The sequence below is a fragment of the Ranitomeya imitator genome, chromosome 3 (genome assembly GCF_032444005.1).
Source record: "Ranitomeya imitator isolate aRanImi1 chromosome 3, aRanImi1.pri, whole genome shotgun sequence".
NCBI classification, from domain to species: Eukaryota; Metazoa; Chordata; class Amphibia; order Anura; family Dendrobatidae; genus Ranitomeya; species Ranitomeya imitator.
Window position 1 is genome coordinate 402,844,764 of NC_091284.1, and position 14,769 is coordinate 402,859,532.

Below are 14,769 nucleotides of genomic sequence, written 5' to 3' on the forward strand. Positions count from 1 at the left end.
TATCTATCTATCTAACGTCCATCTATCTATCTATCTATCTATCTATCTATCTATCTATCTATCTATTTATCACATATCTATCTATCTATCTATCTATCTATCTATCTTTTATCTATTTATCACATATCTATCTATCTATCTATCTATCTATCTATCTATCTTTTATCTATTTATCACATATCTATCTATCTATCTATCTATCTATCTATCTATCTATCTATCTATCTATCGAATGTCTATCTATCTATCTATGTATTTATCACATATCTATCTATCTATCTATCTATCTATCTATCTATCTATCTATCTATCTATCTATCTATCTAATGTCTATCTATCTGTCTATCTATTTATCTATCTATTTATCACATATCTGTCTATCTATCTATTACACATCTATCTATCTATCTATCTATCTATCTATCTATCTATCTATCTATCTATCTATCTATCTATCTATCTATCTATCTATCTAATAGCTCTATCTCTCTATCTCATATCTATCTATCTATCTATCTATCTATCTATCTATCTATCCATCCATCTATCTATCCATCTATCTTTTTATCCATGACTGCATCTACTTACCAATTATCTATCGATCAATGAATCTATCTAAATATCTGATTTTTTATCTACTTGTCTATTTATTCCATATCTACCTTTGTACCATCTATGTATCTACATATTCTATCCTACAACACACAACTCCAAAGGTGTTTGTTTTCTTTGCTGGTGCACATAATACAAGTGCCCATTTTGAGTGTATATCCAATAATAATATACTGCACACAATAGCTTCTGCATTGCAGTCTATTTTGACCCCATTGATTCAAAATATATTAAATATATGTTTGCAAATATTTATGGTTTAATATATTGTGTGCTTAAGGTGCCTGGATCCATCTCCACTTATCTGACTGTACAAAATATCATACATTTACCTATACATATACCCCAGCTCTCACTGTATACTTACTTGCATAATTTTAGTCAGCTTGTTTGGAAGTTCTATAGGGATCATATTAGTGACATATGAGGAGAAAAAACTTTGTGGAGAATAACCTTTGTAGTAAATATTGCATTATTTTTCAACCTCTTAATGTGTTTTAAAAGTATGATATTCATTTTTTTTCCTCTAAATTATCACTTTATTTAGTAACATTCGGTTACTTTAAAGGTGAGGTGGTGTCAAGTATAGATATCCCTGGGGGTCACACACATAAGCGTCATAAGTTCCATAGTTGATAGCATACAGATATTTTTCACCAGTGGTAAAGTATATGCTCATCATGGATTATGTATTGATAATGTATTTTACAGTAAGTAGTGATGTACGCTTTTAATTAACAGAATTCATAAGTTAATTGGGATGTTTTCATCAAAATTTACAGTTTTTCCAATTGTACTCACAGTATAGGCCACAATCTGCTTTCTAGTTTAAATATGAATGAAAAAAAAATAAAAAATATATATATATATATACACAAATAATACTAAATATATATATATATACATATATATATATATATATATATATAATTTATATACAGTTATAAATACCTGATTCTTACAATAGAAAGTCACCGATTAACAAGTATTTGACAATATATCAGCAGACAGACGTGTGTCTTCCTTAATTTACAATAAGACATGTCTTGTTTTTATACAGTCTTAGTTTCGGTTACAATAAATTATTGCCAATGACTTCCAATGCCGAAAAGCTGAGTTTGCCACTTAGTAAAACGTATCACAGTCTGAACAATATATGATTTTTTTCTATGGACTTAACTCTCCGAGTCACAAAAATTCACTATTAATGTAGCAGTGAAAATTAAAAAAAAAAAAAAAAAAATAGTTTTACTACCTCTGTATTGAGATCTTGTTATAAAGCATCACAAGATCTGAACAAATAATATCTACTTCCTAATATTCTCTCACTTTCTCGGTATGGACTAACCTCCATTACTTGCAATACTGACCTCAAATAAAAAAAAGTAAACAATGCAATATTAAATAAACATAAAAAAAATTAAAAAGTAAAAAAAAATAAGTAAATTAACAATTACGTAATCAAAATCCATTTTTGACAACTCCCTAGTACAAATGTAAGTAGGCGGTTTGTATGATAAATGCAGTCCTGCTAGTCTGAGCTTTGCTTGACCCTGCAGTTGTTTCCAGTCTCCTGTTTAGCATCATATTATGCCAGAGATGGCTCTTCTAGAATATGATGGGCATCACCACTGCTTAGTGTAGCCCAGGCTAGACATCTGTAACCTGTATCTGTGCCAAATAATAGTTTGGATCTGAAGGGACCCAGTCAAGCATGAATAGCGCAGACTCTTGTAGGACTGTGAGGCACAAAATATATTATTAACCCACTGAAATAAACTATGGTGAATTTGCACTTGAATTAACTGCAAGGTCAGAAGAGTAGAGTACATGTTGCAGACATTTGAGGAATGGAAAATTGGTTGTTTCTGCAATATGTGCATGGATTTTATTAGATAGGAACATTCTGGCAACAAATCTGCCACATATGAGCATACTGTAAGTAGGAAAAAGCCTATATAATTGACCTACTTTGCAAAGGATTCCATATCTCTACGATTCTATAAAGTTATTGCAGAAGTAAAACTCACCTGTTGCCAGCACTGCAAGCAGTGTATTTCATTTTTATGGGCTGGCAAGGGATGCGGAATATATCAGTTTGTGTATTTCCATTAAGTATTTGCTTTACAGGATGCAAAAATGTTTCTTTTTGTGTCCTTAAGCAATCATATTTATTAATATGAATCTGGCCTAAACTACAATGTATCCACTGTGGTATTTCTCAAGCTCCAGCATAACCTTGTGTGTAAAAGATAGACACAGTAAATATCAGATACACTTGCAATATAGGTGAAAGATCACACATGGCAAGAAAAAAGATTTTTTATATTTACCCATTAACATTAATTTATGTGTTATCCATCTATCTATCTATCTATCTATCTATCTATCTATCTATCTATCTATCTATCTATCTATCTATCTATCTATCCCATATCTATCCGATATCTATCTATCTATCTATCTATCTATCTATCTATCCCATATCTATCTATCTATCTATCTATCTATCTATCTATCTATCTATCTATCTATCTATCCCATATCTATCCCATATCTATCTATCTATCTATCTATCTATCTATCTATCTATCTATCTATCTATCTATCTATCTATCTATCTATCTATCTATCTATCCCATATCTATCCCATATCTATCTATCTATCCCATATCTATCTATCTATCTATCTATCTATCTATCTATCTATCTATCTATCTATCTATCTATCTATCCCATATCTATCTATCTATCTATCTATATATCTATCATCTGTCTATCTATCTCACGTTTCTAAAATAATTGTTTTATATTTCAGAGACCTTCGTGGGCTAACAGGAGATATCCCCTACCTAGAGCATAACCTAAAACTCTGAAAATATGTTTCCGTGCCAGCATTTATACAATCATTGACCTTCCTTTAAATTTAAGGTAACCGCACATCTATCACAGGCATGTAGACTGTCTGCCGTATCTGAAGCTTTTCCCTGAGCTCAGGACAAATGGTGAAGTGAAGAAGGATCATGTACTCAATCACAGGATGCTTCCAGGCATTCTACAGATAGAAGGTGTTGCTGATGTGTTTTATTGCACAACCAGAAAAAAATGCCAACACAAATATAACTCCCTATTATAAATAAAGGAGGAGTATTAGAAAATGAAAAACAAGCAACATCTGCAGGAACAGGGCGAGAAGAGGTGTGTGCAGGGATGTGGTGGGATATGTCATAAAGTACGTGTGCTGTAAATCCTGTCACTGACACATTGATATACAAACTGTATGGGGTCGCCTGATATATTGATAATAATAATCTTTATTTTTATATAGCGCTAACATATTCCGCAGCGCTTTATAGGTTGCACACATTATTATCGCTGTCCCCGTTGGGGCTCACAATCTAGATTCCCTATCAGTATGTCTTTGGAATGTGGGAGGAAACCGGAGAACCCGGAGGAAACCCACGCAAACATGGGGAGAACATACAAACTCCTTGCAGATGTTGTCCTTGGTGGGATTTGAACCCAGGACCCCAGTGCTGCAGTGATAACCACTGAGCTCCTGTGCTGCCCATTGATATAATAATAATAATAAATAATCTTTATTTTTATATAGCGCTAACATATTCCGCAGCGCTTTACAGTTTGCACACATTATCATCACTGTCCCCGATTGGGCTCACAATCTAGAATTCCTATCAGTATGTCTTTGGAATGTGGGAGGAAACCGGAGTGCCCGGAGGAAACCCACGCAAACACGGAGAGAACATACAAACTCTTTGCAGATGTTGTCCTGGGTGGGATTAGAACCCAGGACCCCAGCGCTGCAAGGCTGCTGTGCTAACCACTGCGCCACCGTGCTGCCCATATATATGTATATGGTATATATCTCATATTTTAATATAGACATTTTACAAGCCCCGTGAGATATATCGTATTATGTCGGCTTTCTCACACCCAAATGCTTATTTTATACTGTGGATGATATAATTGACACGTAACCCAATAATACTGAACTAGACCACTGAATTGCACTCATTCAATTGTCTCTCAAAGTAGCCATCAGAGAGCAGAAAATAACTGGTCATATTCCTCCCCTCCCCTCTATCAACTCTCAGTCATTCAGCAATGCTGAGTTGAATCACATGATATGCTCTCTTTAAGAATGGACCTTTTAGGCCATGTTCACACATTCAGTATTTGGTGAGTTTTTTATCTCAGTATTTATAAGCCAAAACCAGGAGAGGAACAATCAGAGGAAAAGTATAATAGAATCACATCACCACTTCTGTATTTATCACCCACTCCTGGTTTTGGCTTACAAATACTGAGGTAAAAAACTCACCAAATTTTGAACATGTGAACATGGCCATAGGGTACTTTTACATGTTTCCATGTTCGGTCTGAGTACTATCCATGTGGAAGAAAGCACATGGACCAATATGTTTGTTCACATGAAGACTTTTCCAGAAAAAACTGTCCCAACCTCATCTGTTTTTCACATGTAAAACGCTGCGGAATATGTTGGCGCTATATGACTAAAGATTTTTATTATTATGAGAAAAAAAACTAAGATTGATACAATATGGGTACTATTCATGTAGAAATCATAACAGATCTATTGTAATTATTAACAAAGGAAACTGGATTTGGCCTTTTAAAAAAATGTAACTGTTGATGCATACAAATGGATGGTAAATGGATGCCACGTAGATATTAAAAAACAGACTTACGGATGACATGCTGTTGACAATACAGTTGAAAAATTATTCTTTTTTTTCTGGATTAAAAATTAAAGATTTTTCACATATTTGTGTGAACTTGGTCATAGGGCTCTAAAGAGAGAACTGCTTATTTTGGGACTCCAGCCTAAACATCACTCACCCTGGTGAAAGGGTTTCTTTATACATTAAGGTAGGCTTTTCTATGGTTATATGAAAGTTTTTGAAACGAGAAGTAAAATCCAGCACCTGAGTCTGTTGGACAAATTTTCAGCCCCTGAATATAAACAGGAATATTCACCTTCACTAACAGCAAACAGAGATAGTAAAAGGAGGAATTACCATGTAAAATATATTATAAAAGTGCATTATTTATTTCCTTTATTTCCTTTACAGATTTCTATTTGTTACCAGCATAAATGATAGAATAATTGAACGTTTTTTTTCAGACATAAATGTGTTTTATGAACTTAGTCACAAAATTTTTGTCCAATAAAATGTGAATTTCAATGTTGTCTCCTTCTTCATTTCATTGTTTCTCTCCACTACTTCTATAATTATTGGGAACCTAACGTAGGCCCAGATGCTAACACGATAAAAGGGCCAAACTACAACACAACCCATGAATTTAGTAGAAGACAACCCCACCTGAAAATGGCAGCAGTGGACCACGGTGTAACGCACATTTGAGCTAATTCAGTGCTTATTATTGATGGGTTTCGGGCAATGGTAAAAGCCACAGTTTAATGTTTTAAGAGTTTATTATTTTCTTTGTTTTACATCAGGCTCACTTTAGCGTAATATAAAACTGTACAACATGCTGCCTCCTATATGAAGATCACAAATCCCTCCTGCAAATATCACATATATATAACCAGTTTACATGGATGAGCACAAGATGACGTCCGAGGAAAGATCAGCTAAGCCTTGTCATATATACTGTACATACAAAGCAACATCACTTCATTAGTTGGATAATATATTACCATTTTCCGGTATCCAGGTGCTAATATTTTGGACTGGGTTCACATATATTGACTGGATTAAGCTCAGTTTATCAAGTTGGGTACAACTCTACGGATGAGAACTGTTGGCAAAACTAATGGAGATTCACGACAATTGCCATCAAGGTTTTTCATCACATCATCCTCGGCGCTGATCCAGTGCGGATCACAATACTGCACCCAAAGTTGAGATCCGACCCCAGAACTGGTGGCTGCAGATTCCCAGCACAACTGAGGCATCCAAGAGGTGAGAACAATCCATTGCAAAACATTGGGATCAGTTTCTCCATCAGTTTCCATTTGGTGTGTTCATAAAAAAAGGATAGAAATGGTAATGCAATGTCAGATATAAGTGTTAAGGACCTTAGAGGAGTGACATAAAGGGCCTGATAAACCAAGGCAAGTGCCAGGGTCCACTGCAACAAGGGTGCCCACTTGGCCTTGTGCACACTGCATGTATGGAATGAGCCCAGAAGCTGAGCCTGCTCCATACAGTGCAGGCATCGGCTGGGTTGTACAGCCAGGACCCATGTCTAATGGTTGTGGTCAGAGGTAGCTCTGATAGCATCAGTTTAACCCCTTAGATACTAATGCACATTCTGACAGTGGCATTTAAGAGGTTGGAAAAGGGGTGTCAATAATGCTTTGTCATTGAAGTCATGGGCTTGCTGAAGGCCCTAGTGTCTTTTATGTTTTTACAGCCATGAAGCCAAGGTCACAGTAATTTTGCAAAGTCATTGCAATATTGCAGTGCACTGTAAAAGGGATTGCTGGTTCAATTCCCCTAATGAGAATAATGAAAAATCTGAAAGAAAAAAAGAAAACTATTTTAAAAAATTATACATGTAGACAACGTCAAATCACTCAACTTTCAAATAAAGTTATTAAAATCTAAAAAATAAGCTTGATAGCAGTCAGAGCCATGCTGTAGACGTGTAGAGGTGGTGGACACTTTTGGATCCTAGTGTCTGGGGAGACCCAAAGGCCTTTTTATCAAACAAAAATGATTAAAGGAAGACAATTTTCTAAATGTAGTCCCTTTTTCCCCAAGCTAGAGGAGTCACAAGTGGAGGACCAAACATTTTGTGATGTTCAAATGTGGTAATGGCAGAGATTTACACCATAAATCCATACTATATTTGGATGCCACCTCTGAGACCCGTGTCCATCTCTAGAACAGTGACCCTTCTTTCCCTATTCCGACTGCAGTGATAGAAGAGGTGGCCACACATGCGCTCTCTCCAAACACTGTTATATTAGTTTCAAATACAGCCAAGCCAGTTCAAAAGATACGTTTCCTTGACCGCCTGACTGAATAAATGAATAAATGCATACAAGTATGTTGAATCAAAGTATGTAGAGCCGGTAAATGATTACCCATATACTTGTACTATATCCATATGAATGTTCAGCAAGCAATTACTACCAGGTCAGCACCGAACAATGAGCCGTGCATTTTCCGATGTGCTGCTAAGTTGTGATAGTGTTAATAAGAGTCATGTGCTCTTTCGAATGTGAGAAATATGGGGTTACACACATAAGTGAAGTTTGGGTGTGCCCCATTACTGGGGGTGGAGTGTGCATTTGATCTGGCAGACAAGAAATTTCACAAGAAATGAGGGAGTTATAGCATTGTTTGTTACCGATTGCTTTGATTGTAAACTGTCAACATGGCACTGCCCATGCCAGAGTTGGAAGTGTGCCCATAAAAATGTACACAGAACTACCTGGAGACACATATAATTACATATACTAGACATGCACTTATAGGAATTAAGCTACAGACTTTCTAATATATTATGCGCAGAATGACCATAAAGCAGAATATGTTTACATTATAAACTCATATCCAAGCTATTAATTCTTATTTCCTAGGTGTCTTTAAGAATCTGTCAGCAGAGCACGGATTGTAGTTTATAGCAGCTTGTAATTCAATAAGTGTAACCAGAATATTAAAGGTCAGAAAGAGTGTTGGACTGGGTTGTCAAAGGTCCAACAGTGACATGTATTTGTAGGCCGACTGTTCAGCTACATGCAAAATTAACTTGACCCTACAACACAAATTTACTTTTGTTTCTATGTATTATTGTATTAGGCTGCCGTCACACTAGCAGTATTTGGTCAGTATTTTACATCAGTATTTCTCAGCCAAAACCAGGAGTGGGTGATAAATGCAGAAGTGGTGCATATGTTTCTATTATCCTTTTCCTCTAATTGTTCCACTCCTGGTTTTGGCTGCAAATACTGATGTAAAATACTGACCAAATACTGCTAGTGTGACGGCAGCCTTATTAATTTGGCTAGCTTGTTTAATGACTGATTAGATGATCCCTCTTTCTGCAAATTGTGAATCAAGTGTAATAGCACTACTTATTAACAGGGGCCTACCAGAGGAATTTCTGGATCCACCATGGGCCAGTCCGGGTCTGGTCAGAAATCAGTAGAGAGATTGCACTTTTCTATTAAAGGGAAGCCTATTCTTACTTATGAAAGTAGTGGTATGGATGTAAATGCAAATCAGACTGGAAGTGCACCGGGGGGCGGGTCAAAGCATTGAAAGAAGCAGTCTAAAGCACAGACAGACAGCTGTATTTCTTCATAGGAAGAGACCTGTCAGTAGGGTACCTGCCTCATACAAGTCAGCCAAGACACATGGGAGTTGATTCATCAAAGCTTTTATATAAAAAAAAAAACTGGTGTAAAAGTTTTAAAAAGTTGTAACATTTTTGCAAAATGGCAAGTTGAGACTATAGGGTTTTTTTTTGCTAGTTTGACTCAGCTCCTCCAAAATGGGTGGAGTCGGGGCATGTCCATGTCCGCCCTTCAGATTAATCAAGAATGTGGTGCTTTGTATGCCAGAAATGCTACTCCAGCCCTTGGTCGTTTTTTTCAGCAAGACTGTTGCAGTGCGGTTGCGTGCTATGCCAATCTTGATGAATCGTCCCCATTGTATGAATCGGCTGCAACGTTTCAGAATAAAATGAATCCTGGCTGCAATCACATAGCCCGTGTCTGATTCATGTCGCTCAAGGTTCAGGCAGCATCTGAATCTGAATATTTAAAGCCTGTAGGGAAATATTGCAAAGTCTACCTGCAAAGCACTTTGACTTTTCTGCATATTTATTGCTTTATTAGGGTCAATTGCGTTTTTTCACAGCAAAGCATGTTTGAGCATGCTGGCGATTTTTCACACACTTGTCTTTAGAACTTCAAAAATGCCAGAAAAAATTGCACGCTTGTACAAAATGTCACAAAAATCCACCAAAATGCATGTAAAAATTCCTGAACACAAGCTAAAAAAAATTTAGAATTGAGAGTCCTCAGTGGATGATACCTTTTAATGGCTAACTGAAAAGATGGTAACAAATTGCAAGCTTTTGAGACTACACAGGTCTCTTCATCAGACGTAGAACAACACTATGGACTAATAGACTAATAATATTAGTCTATGCCTGATGAATAGACCTGTGTAGTCTAGAAACCTTGCAATTTGTTACCATCTTTTTAGTTAGCCATTAAAAGGTATCAACCACTGAGGACTCTCAATTCTACAGTAAATATTTTTTTATCTACTTGCTAACATGGTACAAAGATATATATCTTTCCTGAACACAAGCTCTTTTTCACATTCTAAAAAACTGCACAAAGGAGTCCTTAAGATGTTATGGAATATAGTAAAAATCTACATTTTCATACAAATAATTAGGGTATAAACTGCAGGCTTGCATCTCTTATGTGACTACATGACATCGTATGCATTCAGCAATGCTTATTTCTTCTCAGGCTGGTGCACAAAGTCTACAATGTCCAGGAAGAGCAGAAATAGTAATTCTGAGCAGTGGTCAGCTGGAGGCAGTAAAGTGTGTGATATTAACCTGAGGCAGTGGTTACAGTCAAACGGAAAATACCCAAAGTGCTTCTTCTTTGAGCAATGACATCAACTATACTACTATACTTACTATTTTATATCTTTCAGCCAGGAAATACCATGTAAGATGAGAAGACAGAATAATTAGAAGTGAAGATTAGAAAGTGCGTTTGGGAAGGTTTAAAAAAGGTATTCCCGATAAATATACACCGAGCAGAATCGATGTAGTAAACTGTTTTGGTTTCCAGCTTTACCAAGGCTTAGGAACCTAAACAATTTATTTATGGAGATGCCATGTAAATTCCATGGGTCAATTATCTCATTCATCCCAACTTTTCCAGAACAGAAAGAGGCACAAACTATGTGGTGGCAATTTTGATAACGCTCCTAGCCACCCCAATTTACCATTTCTTTTTACTCTGGCAGGAGTAGATGTCAGAAGGGGGCATGGTAGCAGTGACAGAAGACCACCTAGCAATGAATGCCAGGCGTATAACCAACTGTCCCTTTGTATCCGAGATGGTTGGAACCTACAGATTTTATTTTTGTTTATTCATAGGTGTAGTAGCCATAAAGTTCTCATTTTTCATTATATGACATCTTGTGTTTTTGGGTCTGTTAGGCCAGTCTCACACGTCCAGATATTTCTGGTACCGGAAGAAACGGTCCCGGAGCTACCCGTGTCGGTGTGTCCGTGTGTGCACGTAGGCCATCCGTGTATTGAAACAATTTGTTTCAATTTTAACCCTATGACTTTAAAAAAGCATACGGACAGCACACGGACTGCATCCGTGTGCGGTACGTGTTTACACGCACCCATCGACTTTAATGGGTCCATGTGATCAGTGCGCTCCCACGAACACTGACATGTCTCCGTGTTTTGCACATGGACACACGGTCCGTGAAAACACGCTGACATATTTATTTTAATATGTCTACGTGTGTCAGTGTCTCCGATACGTGAGGAAACTGTCACCACACGTAACGAAGCCACTGACGTGTGAAACCGGCCTAAGGCAGTATTCACACATTGCATACGTACTGAGCTTTTTTAATGCGCAATTTCTACAAACTAATATCTAACAATCTTTTCTGGTTATTGCATTTTTGCAGATTTTTTTTAATGTGTTTTACCTTTTGGGCAGATTTGAATCATCGTTTTCAATGTGTTTTCTATAGCACAGAAAATATTTGATTCTCTGCTTATTTTAGAAAGCTTTTTTTACATGCATTTTTTAGGCTCCCTATAGAAGCTTATAGAGAAAAAAGTCACCAAAACTGCACCGTTCAACAGCATCTTGAGATGCACAGCTTGTAGGAGTTTTCATTAAATCACATCCACTTTGCTTGAAGAGTTAAACACAGCAGAATTGCCGTGCAAAATATTCCACAGAATAAAGGCAGCATTTAGCATGAATATTTACTGTCCAAGCAAAGTGGATGTGTTTTCATGAACTGATAAAGATGCTGTTGAACTGTGCCATTTTGGTGCATTTTTTTAACTGTTGCCCTCTAAAGGAAGCCTGAAAAAAACTAATGTAAAAGAAACGCAGTTACATTTTTAAGCACAGAATCAAAGCTTTACTGTACTATAAAAAAGTTTTAAAAAATCTGCTTCAAAAAAATCTCAGCAAAAATTCAATAATCAGAGAAGTTTCAGTAGTTTGGTGGTTACATCTACAGAAAATACTCAGATACACTGCCTCAGCATTAAATTTGTATTACTTTTTTAGGAGAATAATGGAGAAAATTCACTTTAAATAATATGTTCCCTGTATTGCATGGGTTGTTACAATTACAAGGATGCGTAATAAGTCCGTATTATTTACTGATTTGTGATGTTTATGTTTTTGAAAAAGTGAATTAAAATGTAATTATTGTCATTGTTTTTCGTTATATTTTAAATACAGAAGAGAAAAAAATCTGAATTTTATTTTACCCGTAGAAAACAGGTACATTGAGATGCATTGTTACATATAGATGTAATTCTCTTTAATAGAACAATCTGTCAGTAATTTAGGAAGATACACTGCACGTTCTATTAGAGAAAATTCTCCAATATTTGTCAGGGGAGGAGCTGGAGCTACGAAGAACGGAGCGAGAGGAAGTTGGGATATTGCACTAACCTCCCAGGACAGCGGGACGGCTCCCCCAAATTGAGACTGTCCCACTGGATCCAAGAAAGCTGAAGGATATGTTTGTGCAAATTGCCTGGGTGATGCGGACAGGCCCAGAAGACAGATAGTCCCACAAGGGAGGGTAAAACCTAATCTTTGCCCCATGTGCTATCTACACCTATAGATATATATTTTTAAGAAATATTAAGTAATCATTTGTCAGCATAGCTTTTATTATTTTAGGTTGCATCTATCTTTGATATATGTGCCTATGGCTGCCGTCACACTATCAGTATTTGGTCAGTATTTTACATCAGTATTTGTAAGCTAAAACCAGGAGTGGCTGATAAATACACAAGTGGTGCATATGTTTCTATTATACTTTTCCTCTAATTGTTCCACTCCTGGTTTTGGCTTCCAAATACTGATGTAAAATACTGACCAAATACTGCTAGTGTGACGGCAGCCTACTTCTGAGACATGCAATCAAGGAGACTTCACATCTAGGTTGGCATACATTTTTTTTCAACATGCTTATTTTCAGAAGGAACATCCTCAACTTAAATCATTTGAATCATAAGTCGTACACATGACCTGCATCATCATACCATGAAATTCAAATAAATTTAAGACCCATCTCCCTAAATAGAAGACCCAGACTAGGTACCCTGAATAAATAAGACTGCCTAAACAAATGCAGGCATCAGACCAGACCTTCAAAACACAGACTACCTAAAGAAATACTGTACGTACTCATATCCCTCAAATAAATACACCCCTCAGACCAGACCTCTCAGAGTCCTCATAAACGAATAAAGACCTATACTCAGTATAAAAAAGAGACCCAGATCCCCTAAAGAAATAAAGACCCTAGACACTTTAAACACAGACCCTAGACGTCCTACACAAATACAGGTCTCGATTATTTTCATTTATTGGGTTTTCCCCTGTCATCAATATGAACACCAAATGCTTGCATTTTTATAAAATAACCAAATCCCACCCTGGTTCCAGTTTCCCATCTACCGCTGCTTAGGTTTTTGTGCTTTGGTTGCAGAGGTGAGGTCACATCAAGTCACATTACCAAAGCTAATTATGGAGCTTATTTGCTCTACACCATCTACATCAGCAGAGCCACTGAGCTCAGTGATTGGTATCGCTGCACCCAAATCAGAGAAACCGGAGCATTAGCTGATATCCAGATTTGAGCGCTGGGATGGTGTGTACCACATGATTTTGTTATTTTAACTTATTGGAATTCTCTACCACAACATATCAGACTCTCACCTACCATCGAAACCTTCAAAAAGAGCCTGAAGACCCACCTCTTCCGACAAGCCTACAACCTGCAGTAACCACCGATCGACCAAACCGCTGCATGACCAGCTCTACCCTCACCTACTGTATTCTCACCCATCCCTTGTAGACTGAGCCTTCGCGGGCAGGGTCCTCTCTCCTCCTGTACCAGTTATGACTTGTATTGTTTAAGATCATTATACATGTTTTTATTATGTATACCCCTCCTCACATGTAAAGCGCCATGGAATAAATGGCGCTATAACAATAAATAATAATAATAATAATAATTTTATATTATTGCAAGACTTTTGGGGTCCACTTTGTTTAAAAGTGGAGTATCACTTTAATTAATATAGAAACTTCAAACTTTTTTGGGAGTTTTTCAGATCTTCCAGGAGAGCAGCCAAATGTGAGTTATGTCACTGGAGCTGTTTAATGTGTATGCAAGCAGTTTGTCATTGGAATTACTATATGGAATTTCAGATACACCGATGTCCATACGATGAAGTCCCCAAAAATGTCAGTATGCGGACTGTATATCCTCAGGGACTCCAATTGTTATCAGGAAAATGTAATCGGTTTCTATGTGATGCATGTAATAGAGGTATCGCTATAGTGGGGATCAATGGCTGCTAGACCCCTCTGTGCTGCTTATCTCTAAGGGCATCAGATTTTTAGTCATTTTATCACCACCTAAAGTATTGACACATCCAGTACAACTTTACAGTCATGGCCAAAAGTATTGACACCCCTGCAATTCTGTCAGATAATACTCATTTTCTTCCTGAAAATGATTGCAAACACAAATTATTTGGTATTATCTTCATTTAATTTGTCTTAAATGAAAAAAACACAAAAAGAATTGTCCTAAAGCCAAATTGGATATAATTCCACACCAAACATAAAAAAGGGGGTGGACAAAAGTATTGGCACTGTTCGAAAAATCATGTGATGCTTCTGTAATTTGTGTAATTAACAGCACCTGTAACTTACCTGTGGCACCTAACAGGTGTTGGCAATAACTAAATCACACTTGCAGCCAGTTTACATGGATTAAAGTTGACTCAACCTCTGTCCTGTGTCCTTGTGTGTACCACATTGAGCATGGAGAAAAGAAAGAAGACCAAAGAACTGTCTGAGGACTTGAGAAA

The 14,769-nt window shown here is 36.8% G+C and overlaps 1 long non-coding RNA gene across 1 annotated transcript in view; it reads left to right on the plus strand.

The window, feature by feature from the left end:
• LOC138670081 (uncharacterized) overlaps nucleotides 1-5,838 on the plus strand; it is an 11,649-nt gene extending 5,811 nt beyond the window's left edge. The window contains exon 2 of the long non-coding RNA XR_011319296.1: nucleotides 3,431-5,838. This is a non-coding gene — a long non-coding RNA (uncharacterized lncRNA). The remainder of the gene's footprint in view (nucleotides 1-3,430) is intronic.
• The last annotated feature ends 8,931 nt before the right edge of the window (nucleotides 5,839-14,769 follow it).